The sequence below is a fragment of the Pterocles gutturalis genome, unplaced genomic scaffold (assembly GCF_000699245.1).
Source record: "Pterocles gutturalis isolate BGI_N339 unplaced genomic scaffold, ASM69924v1 scaffold27641, whole genome shotgun sequence".
Lineage (NCBI taxonomy): Eukaryota > Metazoa > Chordata > Aves > Pterocliformes > Pteroclidae > Pterocles > Pterocles gutturalis.
Genome location: NW_010098744.1, coordinates 31,510 through 49,072, shown reverse-complemented (window position 1 = coordinate 49,072; position 17,563 = coordinate 31,510). Strand labels below are relative to the sequence as shown.

The window sequence follows — 17,563 nt, the reverse complement described above, 5'->3', positions numbered from 1 at the left end:
TATTCAGCCTCACTTCTTGTTGCAGAGAAAACTAGAACCATTCTCTTAAATATAAATGAAGACTCACCTTCTGGATAAGCTTTGCAACACTTCTGCTCATGATGAACAGAGTTTGTAAGACTCTGAATAATGGCTTGACTTTTTTGACATATGCCAATTTAGAACCTTGGAAATTAGACAATCATATTTAAACGTGACAAAAATCTGTAACTAGCCACTGAAGTGACTGACTATGCTGTCTGTAACACCGTCTTCCCTGTAATAGATACTTTGTTGTGTTCTAAATAATTTATATTAGGTCAGGGATAATATTTTTAAGATTTCAGGTAAGTTATGTGGTACTACTCTAACCAGTATGCAGTGAGGACATATTTGATTTGAGCTCAGGTCATAGTCAGGAAAGATAAAGTGTAGACTTGTAGAACATGTTTCTGTAAGAGAGTTAGAGATGGTAGTGAAGAAGTCATTCACCAGAACTACAGCTGTCAGTGGTGAACCTTGTTGACAAATTGAGAAGAAGCTATCTGGTGGAAAGGACCCACTGTGGTACTTTGTAAGGTTTCATCAAGCTTCATCTATTTAGCATCTGACTCAGACAGGTGATGGGCACCTGGATTTGCTAGGAAGAGCTGAAAAGTTTTAGCTACATATCTCCCTTCTCTTTTACTTTTAGCAGTTTTGTGTGAATATGGAAAAGGTTGTGGAAGAAAATGTAATCATCAAGTTACTTTGAAGGGGAAGGGAGAGCATAGGAACAAAAGCTCAGGTGGATGTTGCTATACTTTGGTTGTGACCTTAAGAGTTCAACATATGTTTATCTGACTTTAAAGTCCAGTGGCTGCACTTTTTAGTCTGAGCAAATATAGCATGCTTACCTGTACATTTATACATTTATATACACTTTATTTTTACATTAACTAGAGACAGAAATGCATCACTTTAGAGAACTTGCTGTCAATATTTTCATCCACTCAGTCTGATTCTCTCATTGTCTATCAGTAATTACAGACTAGAACCTTGATTTTATTAATTTCAGTTTTATTTGCTATGGGATTTTTTTTCTGCTATACTTGTGCATAGGGAAACTCAGAACATTCACTGTCTCTTAAGAACTAAACTCATTTACTAAGAAGAAGCTGAACTTGTGCAACATGGTGGGTGAAATATCATAGAATCATAGAATCATTAAGGTTGGAAAAGACCTCAAGGATCATCAAGTCCAACCATCAACCCAACACCACCTAACTCACTAACCCATGTCCCGAAGCACCACATCTACACATTTCTTGAACCCCTCCAGGGATGGTGACTCCACCATTTCCCTGGGCAGCCTGTTCCAATGCCTGATCACTCTTCCAGTGAAGAAATTTTTTCTAATATCCAACCTAAACCTCCCCTGGCACAACTTGAGGCCGTTTCCTCTTGTCCTATCACTTGTTACTTTAGAGAAGAGGCCAGCACCCACCTCACTGCACCCTCCTTTCAGGTAGTTGTAGAGAGTGATAAAGTCTCCTCTCAGCCTCCTCTTCTGCAGACTAAACAACCCCAGCTCCCTCAGCCGCTCCTTGTAAGACCTGTGCTCCAGACCCTTCGCCAGCTTCGTGGCCCCACACTCAGGCATAGACTAGGCCTGGATTTCTTTCCTTGAAATACATTGCTTTTAGATGAATGCTGGAAGGCACCATGTTGTACAACAAATAGCAGCAACCAGAAGTGAGATCACTGGAGAGCAGAACTGCAGAATGAGTCTCCTAATAATAGAAGAGTCAGACTAAGTAATGCCCAAAGCAAGTAAGGTTTTCAACTTCGAGCTTTCTGTAGAAGTGTGGCTGGTGATAGATCTTCTAACTGGATTATTCCAGAAACTAGTTTTAAGTTGTTTCTTTATGATGACTGACTAGAACACAAGACCATATGTGCATATCAAATTGTAAACAGTTATACAAGCTCGCATGGAATCATGACTCTATCGACCAATAGTTTGTTGCTACGGCATCTAATTTTATGATGATACGATTTTGACAGTTTAAACATTGTATTACATGCAAGAGTGCATTGGGTTTGCGTTGCAAAGTTTTGGTAATGGGAGGGCTATTGGGGTGGCTTCTATAAGAGGCTGCTAGAAGCTTCCCCGATGTCCAATAGAGTCAATGCCAGCCAGCTCCAAGATGGACCCACTGCTGGCCAAGGCTGAGCCCATCAGCAATGGTGGTAGTGCCTCTGTGGTAATGTATTCAAGAAGGGTAAACAAACACTGTGAAACACCAGCTGAAAGAGAGGAGTGAAAATGTGTGAGAGAAACAACTCTGCAGACACCAAGGTCAGCGAAGGAGGGGGAGGAGGTGCTCCAGACACTGGAGCACAGATTCCCCTGCAGCCCGTAGTGAAGACCATGGTGAGACAGCTGTGCCCCTGCAGCCATGGAGGAGCAGATATCCACTGCAGCCCATGGAGGACCCCACACCAGAGCAGGAGGATGTGCCTGAAGGAGGCTCTGACCCCATGGGAAGCCCATGCTGGAGCAGGCTCCTGGCAGGACCTGTGACCCCATGGGGAGAGGAGCTCATGCTGGAACAGGTTTGCTGGCAGGACTTGTGGCCCCGTGGCAGTTTTCTCTCCTGGGTTTGTTTCTGGGCAGGGGTTGCTCTGTATTGTCATTGATTTATATTTGCAAAGAACTATGAAGGCATCGTTTGTCTTCCTTTGTCAAAAGTCATTCACTAACTTCCATGTCTCCCAGGGTGTTCTTGTTTTTATTTATTCCTTTGCTATACAAGTGTTTACTGCCATTTCCCCCTCTCATTTATTTTAAGTTTCATTCCAGATTTGAATTTCTGTTTTAGGAGTGAGTGGGGGCTTTTTCTCAGTTTTGTCCAGCTGTGTGTCCCTGATAAACTGCATAAATGACAGGTCTGTGAGGATACAGGTCAACAGAATAAATGAGAACTTGCATCAAAGCTTGTAGCTTGGCTGGAGGAAGCAAGGGAGAATAACATTAGAGAAATGCAGCAGCTTTTATGTGACGTTTTTCTATGTTAGCCCTGTTGCTTGATGGGTTCTAGTTACATTGCCCTTCATAACTCCTTTTCTTTGGAGACTAGATTTATATTTTCTTTTGTCTCGAAATAGCAAGGAAAAATTACTAGTTTCACTAAATGTGACAGTGACATAATACCCTTCAAAAAATAAAGGAAAAGTTATGGGGTTTGTTTTTATTTTTTTTTTTAAAAGGGGATGTCTGTTTGGTGATGTGCTCGATCTGGGGTTTTTTTACAGGATTTCTCACTGTTTTTAGAAGCTTAGCAAGGTGCAGAGTTCTATTTTCAAGTATGCATAAGCATATCTGAGATTCCATGCATTGGGGAAAAAAAAAAGTGATCCAGTGTCAAGAAATTGGGGTGAACTTCACAAAATTTCTTCCCTCCCTTAAACGCTTACCAATGATATGCAACAGCCATAGAGGACAGCTAGCTTGTGGGTTGAGAAGCACAAAGCATAATGCTCTGTTAGCCACAGATTTCTCGCAGAGGAAAGCAAAATGACCAGAAGTCTTGTTTTCCCTCTGCTTATGCTTAAATTGACCTCTTGGAATCTAGCTGACCTGTTCTTTTGAATTGTCTGTTCCTCAGGACTCTTTAATTAAAACTGTGCTTTCTCAGTTTAAACAGCCCCTGCAGAGTTCTGCTGTGAAGCTTCATAAGGTCAACATATGCCTCTCCCAACCCCCATGGCTTTCATGTCTTGTTGGTTCTCTGTTTTTAATTAAAAAGATTTTTTCCTTAAATGCTTTCCAGCCAATTAGAGAAATTTTGCACTGAGAAACTTGTTCCAGGCCTGATGTATTGAGAAGTGAACAGAAAGCTCAGTCAGGACCATTGGCACTTTCTTCTAGAGCCCCAGCTTTCTTTGGTGCTTTTGAACAGCTTTTCTCTTTTTTTCTTTTTCTTTTTTTTTCTTCCTACCCTCAATTTAAAATTGCTTCCATCATAAATAGCTGCTGTTTGATACCTTAGATACAGCCCTGGAATGGTTCAACACCAGATACAGGATCTTTTCCTTTCACTCAAGGGTGATTGTTACTTTATTTAGATGCCACTGAAGCATAAAACTGCTGCAAAAGTATGCTGGGCTATACTGGTTGTGGATCCTTTTTGCAGATTGTTACCTCCCCTTCAGACAAAAAGTACTGTCACTGCTCATATTGAAATAAAGTCTTATAAATTTATATCTTGTTAATTTTACATTCATCATGTGGTGTAATGGCTGCCTCTTTAATTCTGCACACTTGAATTAGGAAATCGGAAGCCTGACTACCTTTAGAGCTTGTGGAAGGAAGGCTTACGACAAACAAGCACACAACCTCTGTCACAGTATGAGAAGAGTGGTATGTCTCTCTGATTAGTTCTTCTTCGCAAGGAAGGTTATAGATTTCTTACAAAAATTAAAGAAACACCCTATGCATATGATTCATGTAACCTGGAGATTGAGACGAGCTAGCAAAACCACTGTTGTCACACCTCTTTTGTGAAAGGTGCTATTTTAATGAATTTTGCTGACAAGATTACTTTCTCAGGGTTCCAAAACCCCTTCCTTCACTAGTGTTGTTCTAATGCTTCCCCATGTAACTCTCTATATAAAATTCCTCCCTCTTTTTTTTTTTTTACTCACTCCTTCACAAGCTGTTACACTATCTCCATTTGTAGTTTAGCCAACCTCTGTTTAGTGAAATGCGTAGAACATACAGAGATGATTTCTGCAGATGTCAGAATCTTCTGCCCTTTCCCTTTTGTTATTAAAACCAGATCAGATCTTTATACCTTGTTGTTGTAGAAAAGTTTGTATGAATCAGTAAAGTCTTCTAGTTTGTCCTAAAGATAATTAAGCTGTGGATTTTAATACAGTGTTCTCTGGAAGCTCATTCTGCAGTGAAATAGCCTTGACTGAAAGGATTGATCTCCAGCCTTTATTCACTTTGCACTTCCTTTGCCGTACAATTACAGCTGTTGCTGTTTATGATTTATCAGTGTAGCTCTGCCTGGAACCACTGATGACTCTGGAATATCAGGACAAAAGATTTCTGAAGCTGAAGAGAAATAAGTAGAGGATTACATTTTAGAGACGGTGAGGTATATATACCAGCATTCTAAGTTAAAACATCTGCATTACATAGATCTAAAACGCATTGCAGTAGTCATTTGGAGAAGTAGTAGCATGTGGGTCAGTGATGGAGTCTTCAGCTAGCCTCTCCCTAAATTTAGTTCATACCATTCTGTCAATGCAGTTTGTGAAATTAAATGTAGTACACTGGAAGTCCTCCTTATCTAATCTGGTTTTGGTTTTTCTTTCCCGCAATATTACATTTCCTTTCCAACTGTATCTTTGAACATGCACCATCTCATCTTAATTTCCAAATGTTTTTTCAACTTCATATTTTAGATTTATATCTCTCTAAATGCACTTTTTTGGAAAACTAATAAGCTTGCTGTTTGTTTTCTGACATTCTGGCTATTTTGTATCTTTTGATAATTTTTCACTGCTTGTGTCATTGGCAAATTAAATTAATATGTTCTTTACTTTTTGTCCTGGTTGAGTGAAATATTTAAATGAGCTTATGTACAGTGATCATTGCTGCATTCTGCTAAGCAATTATCCAAAATTCAACTGGTAATTATTATTACCATTTGCTTCGCAGTCTCTTGGCAAGTTTCCCATCCTTATGACAGCATCCTTATTCAAACCAACTGAAATGGATTTTTTCAATTAAGACTTTTTTAGGTTCCAATATGGGCCTGAAGCGTTGGTATTCTAAATTGTGGGGAAGTTCCTTGGAGTAAAATTAGTTCTAAGTTGTGTGATCTGGGCTGGGATTCTGAATGCTCCATGTTTTTTATATTAAATGAACTTGGTCTGTCTCTTCTCTTGTGACAAGTTTTGAGAGATTATCTGCACACTACATATGCATAGGTGATCATCCAGTAGAAGGTCTATGAAGCATTAGCTTCATTAACTAGTATGTTTTGTGATGTTTCTGGTCTACTCTTCATCAGCAGAAGTGCTGAAAGAGAGAGGGAGGTAGAGAAAGGAGATGAAAATCTTATTTTCTCTTGATTCGTTATACTGTGACTTTCTGCAAAGCGGTTGTAAGAAATGAACGAGCTCTGTGAAGCCCACGTCTACTTTCAACCCACTATTGGCTCTTAACCTGCCCTGAGATGTGAAAGTGCCTACATTGAAGAAAGAATTATCTTCATCCCTTCTCAGTGAACCATAAAACATACGTCTCACAGTGCTGTTGGCTTCAAGTGTACGTCTGTGCAGTATAATGCAATGTTTATATAGACAAGCTAAGCTCAGGGTTGGTATTTCCATCTGGTACAACTCAGCACTATCTCAAGATACTAGCTCAGGACCTGGAAGTTGCAGAGGTATATTTCTTTGGCAGCAGCCTGAGCCTAGTTGATTGGTCTCAGCAGGTCAGCTGATGTGTGGGGGAGTGTTGTTATGGTGCATCCATGTAGCTCATTGCTGAGGAATAAACTCTGTGTTGAGCTACTGTCAGCAGTGTAGATGCAATCTGAGGAAGAGCACTATGAAGAGAGAACGTGTCTTCTGGTTCATTGTGTACAGAAGAGCAAGGACCCTCCTTTACACACATGCAATTAATTCTTTAAATTAGCCTAGGTGCTAGGAGATGTCAGGATAAGTGAAGAGGTAGCTACCTTTTTTAATATCTTAAGTACTGTTGTCCAGCTGCACAGAAAATCTCTGAACCAGTCGTCCTTGTGTCTTTATCATCATGGCTGCTTCTTATAGTTTTTTTCTCTGGTGGTCTTGTTATTCATAGTTTCCATCACAACAGATTCACTTCTAGCTTTCCAAAGTTAACTTGATTGTTTTGCATAATTGCTTGCTCCTGACTCTAGGGTCTATGCCTGCTATTGGATCAAGCAGGCCTGACCCCTATCGAGAAGTGTTTTGCCTGTTGGTTGATTGTAAATATGGAAAACTACAATCTCTCACCCCCTGTTCTTCCACTCCATCTACTAGTTATACTCACAAAAACTTTAAATTCCGTTGTTCTGGTAAAATAAGCTTGGGAGTGCCATTTATTTCTTTTGAGGAACTGATTTTTCCCTGTGGTGTTAAAGGGACTGACATGAGCTGAATTTCTGTTACTGAACTCTTCCAGAAAACCTTTTCTTGTTAGTCAAGGTAATTGGTGCCTACAAGCTTACAATCTCTCAGGAAGTCCCTACTCTGCACTTTGTTTGAAGGTCATGGTGCCGTTCAGTGTGTCCATGTTTGACTAAAGGTGTGATGTTAAATTAGTTCAGCTAAACAGTACAGCTGTGCTTAGGTGTAGAAGTTCTTACATCACTTTAAAATTACCTTATCTGAATAAACGTCAGTAAGTCTGGTTTAAAACAGTATCATCATGAATAAAGGTGTTGTATATGATTAAAAGGATTGTTGGTTTATACTCTGTTATGCACCTTTCAAGAATCCTAGATGAATATCAGCAGAAGTGATCTGCATGCATGATTAGTACTTTGATATACTACTACTACTTTGTGAAATGGGGAGAAGATAGTACTATGGAAAACCTGTAATCTGCAAATGAGTTATGAGACGTAGTCAGTAATATTTATAAATTAAGCTTGATCCATTTTGAATGTGTCGCAGGGATGTGATTTTGATAATGTACAGTATGATACCTTCCTGCATAAGCTGATGTGAGAGTGATTTGCATTCCATGCTCTTACTGAGCAGGAATCTCATCACCTCTGTTGGCACAATAGACCTTTCTTGAGCTTGGAGGAGCAAATACTTGAATATCATCAAGCTCTTATAGACCCTTTTTTTCTCTCTAGAGCCATATCTCATGCAATTCTTCCAAGCAGATCCCCGAAGAGATTGAAGTCTGCTCTCCTGAGATCCAGGGCTGTGGTCCTGCTTTTTTCCAGGTAGAAAAATTCCTGAAAGCTTCATGAAATGTTTTTCCAGATATAAAGACAAAGACCTTAGAAATGCTTCAGGCGCAGGAAAAGCTTCCACAGAAGTTCACACCTTCCTAGACTTCAATGTCAGTTAGCCAAAAACCACAAATCTGTAGGATAAAAGCTTTGCTAGTTCTAGTGCTCACAGAGATACATGTCAAATCTTGTCTTCTCTGAGGTTTTCCTGCATTCAGGTCTAGTCCCAGAAGCAGTCAAAATTTGCATCAGCTGATTTAATAAACTGGTATAGATTTCCCAGTAGAACGTGTGCATTATTTGTAATGGAGAAAATAACCTGGTGTTGCTTAAGAGAAGAAGCAGTAGTATCAAGGGGGGCTGAAGAGTACAAGGAGTACATAATAAACTGAGACAAAGCAGAATGTTAGAAAATAAATTAATTTCTTTCAGTTGGAAAGTGCAAGTATGTCAAGTTCCAAAGTGTTATTAGTGTTCATCCTCACAGAGGGAGGAGAGACGTCAGGAAAAGCAATATTGTCCTGAACGGAATTTCAGCCCTTCCCCTTCTGTTCCTTTGCGCTGTAGGACAAACTTTCATTCTGCGCTATACTCACCTCCTCCTCTAGTCAGTTCTTTACCTGGCCATTTTTTTTATAATTTTACATCGTTATGCTATCCTCCTCAGTTTATTTTGATCGTCTGTTTCTCAAGTATTTGTTTCCTTGTAGCTCTGGTGTCTGGTTATTTATCACTACTTTTCTCCTTACTTTGTCTGCTGGAGTTAAGTTATTGCATATTCAAAGTTCTCATCTACCTTCCAGTCAAATTTCCCTTATATAATTCACAGAATAACTTACATAATATCTGAAAGGAAGTCAAGCACTCAGTACTTTTGGTGTGAAGTTGTCTCTGCATCACTATCATACATCAGAAACAAAGCTTTTTCTTTATTTCCTCTTTCTCATCCCTGCTCTCCATGCTGCTAATAGATATTTCTGCTGGCAGTGGCAGAGAGGTTGCTGTGCTGTGCAAAGTTACAATGCAAAGCAGATACGAGCCAACATGATTAGGATACTCAACAGTTATTATTGAAGCTTTTTCCTGAAAGAGTTTTAATTTTTCAGTCTACTCTGATTGGAAAATTCTTTTATCAAACCCTTGAAATGACTGAATGAGTGTAATTGTCCTTAAGGTGCTGAGAAGTGTTTCATGTCTTTCTTTTGTGATGGACAGAACCTCAAATGTGATGTTTTCATTTCAGAGTGGTGATTAATGATAACGCTTTTCTGTACCTGCTGTCTGAGATCTCCAGGTTTTTTTACAGATATTAAGGAATGAAACTTCCCCAAAATCTTGACAATACTATTTTCACTTTACAGTTGCAAAAAGTGATACAGCTAAGTGAAGTGACCAGCTGAGGTTCACATAGTCAGAGGTAAAATCAAAATGTCTGGCCTTTTGATGTTATGAATTTTTATATGCTAAAATTGCATTTTTCTTACAGATATAGGCTTCTTTTACCATGAGACAAGTAGGAAAACACACATACGATAGTATAAAGCAATATTGTTTAGATAAATTGTTTGCAAGAACCTGCCTTCATTTTTTCTTTTTAAAAGTTTTGAGAGTAATCATTGCCTTAGAATAGTAGATCACTGTGCATGACCTACATGGGGGTGATGTAGGATGTATTTTTAGTTCTTTTCAAGTTTGATGTTATAACCCCCTTCACCGCTTGCTTTTCTAGACAAAGTCTGTAGAGCAAGAAGTCAGATTAGTTAACATACGTCATCATGTTCATCATCTCTATTGTAGAACCACATGCTCGGTACCACTTTCACCACAATGCTTCCCTCTTTGGGGGTTGAGTTAATTTCATGTGTGTGCATTAGTGATGTATACCCTCTGTGAAAGTACCTTGGCTCATAAGCTGGTAACTCTATCACTTAGAAAGTCAATCTCCATGTATAGAAGTTGCTCACTTCTATCGTAAAATTGGCAAGAGAGTTTCCCTTTTGAAGGAGCTCAAAATAGAAACTACTTTATATGCTGGAGTATCTTCTTTATTCATTTTCCCTCATTGTAAATTCAGAATATTTCCCTTCTGTATAGAGGTTGCAGTCTTTTCTTGTTTTTTTCTGTAGCTTCAAAGTACTAAGTAGTAGAGTCGTGTTCAAGCATGTTCTTCAAGGGATCACCTTACAAAATAGTATGCAGTTCTTTCCCCTTGGGTCCAGTCTGCTAGATGAGTTGCCCATAATGGCTAGAGAAAGATTTCCTAACCCCATCTGCTCTGTGAAGGGCCATCTCCTGAGTTCTTTTATTTAAGTAATGAAATGCAGAAGCCTAGGACCTGAAGTGGCTATGTTACATCTTGCTATTTATCTAGAAACACAGGCTTAAAAACTGAGCTTTGGATCTCCAACCCAGCAAAGTGGGATTTGGGCATTTGCTCTAAAGAGGCTGCTGCACATTAAGGCTGAGTATGTGCACTGGGGTAGCTCAAGACAAAGCTAAAGAATACTTGCTGGAGCTTGTCCCTTGTTGCAGCTTGTGTCCATCATGTCTTGTCCTGTGAGCAAACAAGTCTGATGCCCAAACTAGAAATCTAGTTTTCGTAGGCTTCTTTGGTAGTCAACAGAGGGTGCCTGATCCATAGGGCAGTTTTGACCAGTTCAGATGGGATCCTGGCGTGAATCACTATGTATTGATTATGTTAGGAGTTTGGGTAGAGCAGCCTTTTATTGAGGACCTAAGCTTGGTCCCTGAGGGTAAGCAGCATTAAAATTACCCTTCCACTCTGCATTTCAAAATGTGCTTTTTTTCTAGAGGACTATGTTAAACCCTTGGCAAAACGTGTCTTTCTAACGATGCTATGTTACTTCATTTTAGTTTGGCACTCACTATTCTGTAACGCTCATGAATAAACCTTTTAGAAAACTCTTTGATTGCGTGATGCTTTTCTTCCCTTATAAATCTTCCACAACTTTTGTATCTAAATTATACCCTAAGCAAAGCAAAGTGAATACCATATTAAATCTTATTAGACTAGAGGAGTTAAGAAACAAATCCATAGTCAGTGAAATCAAATTTGTAATCTCTTGAAGTATTTCCTTTGAGTCCTAGCTAAGATATCTTGCAGAGCTACTATTAAAGGAAAAAAAATCTAATGAAATGTTATTTATCTGTTTCTCAGAAAGTAAACACTGCCAGCTTTAGCAGATGCAGGAATTAAACATTATTATTAAGGGAAGCAGGTTTTTTAACTGCTACTGAAAACTTTGTTCATTACTTCTTTTGGCTTTCTCTGTTAGAAGGATGTGTCTGCAACATCCCTCTACACACCCTCTCATGCACACACAGAGTCTGGAGCTGTGTTCTATAAGGTCTTATGCTGATTTCAAATACATTAGATTAGGTCTTGTGTAATCAAAATATGCTTTCTGATAATAGTGTGCTTTAGGTGGATGTAAAGTGAATCTGTAGGCAAACAGCTGATACTGAATAGGGTTTTGGCATTTTTTTTTGTTGAGGCCAAGTGGAAGATGTAAGCATTTTCCTCCCTTCTCTGCTTACCTTGTTGTACTTAATCTGCTGGAGCAAATGTGGGCCAAGCAAAGAAATTCAAACTGGCAACTCCTGAATCCTAATGCTGTTAATCTGTGTCTTGGGCAAATCACTTAATCTCAATGTACCTTCATTTTCCTATTTATAACCTGGAGTTCCACCTGTTGGATTAGATTCAGTGATCTTTGGACGTACAAGTTTTGGCTGGATAGGTAAAACTGAGACTACTTAGATATCTGTATAGATCAAATCTGATGGAATCAAGGCCTTAATGAACTCTCACTCTTTTTTGTTAGTGGTGAGCAGTTAATTTTAGATGCATTTAAACTTCCTTGCAGCTTTTTTCCTTTAAAATAATTTAACTCTTCTTTAAATACATAAAAACATAAGTGAAACAGTATAAGCATTTGAAATTTAAAAACTGTAACATGAAAATAACTTTAATATCAGTCTTCCTTCTTTTCTCTCCTGCCCACCACTTTCCCCATTCAGACTCAGAAGTTTTTTTCCTGTGGGAATTTTTCTGCCTTTTAACAGGTTTTGGATGATATTAAAATCAGTTTTGGAGGAAGGAAAGACTTTATGATAGTTAGAACTGGATTTCAAGAGCTATATCTATTAATGTGAAAACTAACCAAACCTGCAGAGAGGAATATGAAAGTGATGGCTCTGTTTGTTGTGGTTTGTTTGCAGAAGATCGCCACACACAACGTACACAATCATCTTAAACTCTTTCAGACCTCGAATAGTTTCAGCAGAGGTGAGGTGGACCACTGATTTTAGACAGATGGTTAAAATTTGTTGCCTTGCTTTAACATTTTTCTTACTTTCTCTGTGTTTGAGCATTTGCTAAATGTTTAATAAAAAATTACGTGCTGGTCAAATACATGTGATACTTAATTTGTGTACATTTGTATGATTCTATTTCTGATTGGTACAATTGGAACATGAAAAACATACAAACTCAGATTATGCAAATCAATCTACTTAATTACCTTTTCTTTTTTGAGCGTTTTTATGTAACATGAATATCAGGTAATGAATTCTACTTTTTACTCACTTATGGCTAGTCTGCAGGGCACAGACCTCAATCACGTCTAAGGAATAGCTCTAAGGTATTTTGAGAAGAGGCTTAGGTAAGTGTGAAGTTAATCTAATATTTTAAGCAGCCTCAAAACACAGGATATTTGCTTGCTACTAAGTTAGCTCTCTTTGAAAATTGTTTGACTTGTAAGAACATCTTCAGGCAATATAGCAAGAGGAATTTACGTAACTCCTAAAGTTACACAGCAATGGTCAATCTGAAACCAGACTGTAGTAGTAATTAATTGTGGAGAAGCATATTCCTTACAATCTAGTCTGTGTGGAACATCATTGTTCAACTTAGAGCCAGAAGGTATTCTAAAATCCTGTTTTCAGACTATAGTAACTTTTTGAGGAAATGCAAGCAAAAATAAATAAATCCAGGATAAAATAGCTTGTGTCTCTGCAGAATAGATAATTTAAAGAAAATATAAAGAGTTTTCTTCAAAATACTGAGTTTTTAAGTTACTGAGGTACCCAGGGGTGATTTTTCTACTCTTCAGGAACCTTGTTCAGATAACTTTAAATGGTTTCAGGGTAAATTCAGATATGACAGATACTAACTTTGAGCCTAAAGAAAAATTAGCATTCTAGTTGCCTTCTGTGATGATTTTGAGGAGAAACAAAACCAAATAAATAAAAGCAACAACACTGAGAAACAGTTGCGAGTGAAAACTTGCAGAAAAATATCTCACAGAAAGCACCTTAGATTTAGCTTCTGAGACTGGCTCCCATCTGCTGTAGCTGGAAACGCAATACAGAACTTCTTGGGACTTTGAGTGCAAGTAGAGCAGCGTGTAGGCTGCTGGTTTTTCTGCACATTTCTTTTCCCTTTGCAAACTGAGAGATTGTCTAGATATACTCAGTATGGTGTTCTCCTCTCCTTTTACTACTGTACTGAATTTTTTTGAAGATTAACTTGGATCACTTTCATAATCAGATTTATAATACAACCCGTCAAACAATTGATTTGGCAAGCTGAAAGAGCAGTGAACTATGACAGGATCAGGTGGAGGTAAGAAATTGTCAAGTTTGCTACCAAGGAAATAAATACTGCTATTCCACCTTCAGTGCACAAATGATGTGATGAGATCTGCACACTTTTGTTCTGCTGAATGCTGTGTTTCAGCTCATTCCTGTTAGAAATGTAAACATGATCATTTGCAATTCTTGGATAATTTATTTTAAACAAAAAAATGTATTTGTATGAAATTTTATACCTGCCTAGTCCTGATGCCTGTGTACCTTAATACAAAGGCAGGCAGCAAAATAAAAATGTGATTCTAATGAATAATTTAAAATATGCCATTCAATTAATTTAACAACCATACTCTTCCTCTCCTTGCTGTGATACTTACAAATTAAAACTAATTCTGGTTTACAACTCCACTCTGCCTACCAGACTAGGTTAAGTAGCTTTTGATGGATGTCTAAAATATAATTAGCTTGTTCATTATAAAGACGAGTGTAGCAGAAAGTGAGGAAGCTTGGGCATAAGTGGCAGTAAATGTTATTGACTCATTCATAATGCTGAAATTAAAATTAATGGATTAGAGGAGAGGGAGGAAATCCTTGTGCGGTGTTTCACAAGCTGGATATGAACAAGCTCCCCACACCCCTGGTTCTTTCTCCTAAAGCCACCAGAAGACGAACAGTGCATACACATACTTCTCTCGAATCTTGCAGTGAGTCAGACTCAGCTGGATGAATGGGTTGAGTTGGAAATCAATTAGGTGACTTTTTGCAAAATTCAGTTTGGGATTTAACTGAACTACCTCAGATTCCACTAGAGTTAATATTTTAAATGCTCAGCAGCTTTGAAGTTGGTGGCAGTTTGTTCTCCCGTTTCTGCATGTGTAACTATTTTTTTTCAGTCATGCTAATACACAGGAGAGATACTGTGTTCTGCAGTTTTAGCCTGGTCTGGAAGTTACTTCTACAAGAAATCCTTTGGTTCTCCTCTTTTTAGAGTTCTAGCATGCGACTTCCATGTTTGAATTCCAAAAGAAGTCAAGGGACCACTAAAACATCATTGCTTTTTAACTCAATTGTGTATGCACTTTATTGCACGCTTTGGTGGATGCACTGAACGGGTATATTCTGATAAAACTACAGCATGCAATCCCCTTGCTTCCAGGTGGTGTCAAGTGATTTGCAAAGGGCCAAAAGCACCATTATGGATTCATAGGAGCTTGGAAGGCAACAAAAGCGAGGCAAAGGACTTCGTTGGCTTTGTCTAGCATGGAGATAAAGGTGTGGTAGTAGAGATGCTTTCCTTTTTTTAGGGGGTGGGAGGAAGCATGATATATTATTTCTTAATGCAGGCATATGTAAGCAGGTTAGAGCACAGGGGAGCGCCTGTTCCCTGGCATTTTCTGGCAGTTGAGTATCTAAGTGTGTACCTTTTGTTGATAGAACAGCTTAGTATCTGTGTGTGTGTTGAGACATCTGAATAACTGGCAGCTGGGTCTTCTCCCTGTAAAATTACAGGCATTCTTCTTATATCATACCATCCTCCCTTGCATTCCCTCTTGTTGGCTTCAGTCCCTCTCTGAAATCTTCTCTTTCAAGGGCAGAGTCTGCCAAGAGTGCATTGGCAAGAAAAGCAAATTCTCCCTCTGAAGAGCTGGTGTCACTCATTAGCATGTGAGAATAGTGGTTGTAAATAAACAACAAATTACGTGGAGTTCTGTGTAGTACTAATTCTAGTATGTATACAAGGACATGCAGCTGGCTAGATAAGGTAGAGATACCATTATTGTTTAGAAATAACTGATCCCTGCACCCAGTGAAATGCTTGCCACTTTATCCCAGAAGCCTTATTGTAACTAGAACAACTGATACTATCTTTATCTTAGCATTACTTCTAGTGTCCTTGGTTTTTTGAGTTGATCTTAACAGCTGAAAGAGAGAAAGTACCTGTGTGTGTCCTGTAGAGTTGTCCAATATTTAGTTAAGTGCTGTTGCCTGTAATGCATTTTATGATCCCACGTTGTGTCTTTAATATAAATAAAGGGAATATACAAGACTGTATATTCCACCACGCAGTGTGAATGGGTTGCCCAGGGCAAGATGGAATACTGCAAGCTGAAACCTGTTCTTTTGGACATTGTACTTTCATTACCTTGAAAGCAACATAATTCATTTTTCTTCACAATCAGTTTTAAAATGGTTTTAAAACCAGACGACCGTACTTCACGTGGCTATGAAGCATTCATAGTTGGTTTATCCCACTTTACAGTGGAAAAAGCTTCAGCTCACTGTTTAAGAGAAGGGTATCCTAGTGATACAGTTTCTTGTGCTAAGAACCAGACAGGAAAAAGAGGCCTATTCTCATCATATGCCTAAGTTAAACTAGAAACTGAAGCTGTTGTATTCTCTGAATTGAATGCATCTCAGACTTTACTAATGCCTTAATTAAATCTGCAGTTCCATGTCAGCATAACCTGATCTAATTGCTGGCTAGTGAGATACTGCTTTCTCACATCCTTCTTATGGCAGCTCTAGCACTTCATAGAATCATAGAATGGTTTGGGTTGGAAGCGACCTTAAAGATCATCTGGTTCCAACCCTCCTGCCATGGGCAGGGACACCTCCCATTAGCCCAGGTTGCTCAAAGCCTCATCCAGCCTGGCCTTGAACACCTCCAGGGATGGGGCATCCACAGCTTCTCTGGGCAACCTGGGCCACTGCCTCACCACTCTATTAGTGAAAAATTTCTTGTCCGATCTTGTGCTGATCTGTTTCAGCACACTAAACTGGCTGGAAACTATTCAGTAGTTCTGCTGGTTGAGTTATTTTTCTGCCGGCATAGCACACTGAAAAGCAGCAGTGCGAGGTCACACGCGAGGCGGGATGCAGAGTGTGGAACTCTGCAACCATGCCTCAGCTCAAGCTGCCTAGCAGTTTACAAAGGCAAAAATCCCAGTGTTCACAAATGTGGCCCTAATATACAGGTCATATTGCTACTTGGGCCAGTATTATTAGATAATGTAACACAATATACTAATACTTTGTTTTAAAACCTCCTTTAGAGAGCAATACACTTGTCAAGTTTATAGCCAACAAGTACCATCGGCCATGGAGTCTGACCTGTATAGCACATCATTAAACTTCACTTAGTAACACCACTATTGAGCCAAAACACTTTTGTCCAACTGAAAAATCATTTGCATATCTTCCAGAAGGGCATTCAGGTTTGATTAAGTCATGTAAGCCTGAAGGGGCTGAAGGGCCCCTGGGAAAAATAGCAGGAGGAAGCAGTCAGCTGCTGGTGCTGCCAGAGCAGTTAGGCTGGCCTGCCGCCCAGTCCTCACCAAGTACCGAGTTTTCATGGGAAGGAGGGCTGCTGGAAATAGCCTGCGCTCGGACTCCTTCCTCGTGTGCTTGCATGTGCTTTCGGAAGCCTGGCTGATGTGTAGTAGGCATGCAGTGGGGTGGCCCCTGTGCACGCTCATATTGGGTTTGTGTGGTGGGGTTTTGGTAGCAGGGGAGCCGCTGCAGGGGTGGCTCCTGCGATAAGCTGCTGGAAGCTTCCCTGGCACCAAGTTGGACCCACTGCTGGCCAGGGCTGAGGTAGTCAGCAATGGTGGGAGCACCCCTGTGATAATGTATTTAAGAGGAGGGGGGAGAAAAAAAAACTGCTGTGAACTGGCAGCAGAGAGAGGAGTGGAATATGAGAGAAACAACCACACAGACATGAAGGTCAGCGAAGAAAGGACGGGAAGGAGGTGCTGGAGCAGAGGCTCCCCTGCAGCCCGTGGTGGGATGGCAGCTGTGCCCCTGCCACCATGGAGGGTAAGAGGACCCCGTGCCGGAGCAGGTGGCTGAGCCCGAAGGAGGCTGTGACTCTGTGGGAAGCCTGTGCTGGAGCAGTCTGTGTCCAAAGGACTGCAGGCCATGGAAGGGACCCATGCTGGAGCAGTTCATGAAGAACTGCAGCCCATGAGAAGGACTCA

The 17,563-nt window shown here is 39.7% G+C and overlaps 1 protein-coding gene across 1 annotated transcript in view; it reads left to right on the top strand.

Annotated features, from left to right (window-relative positions):
- LOC104462111 (chromosome unknown open reading frame, human C11orf49) overlaps positions 1–17,563 on the top strand; it is a gene marked incomplete at its 3' end in the record, with an annotated part of 68,224 nt that overhangs the window by 19,362 nt on the left and 31,299 nt on the right. The window lies entirely within an intron of this gene.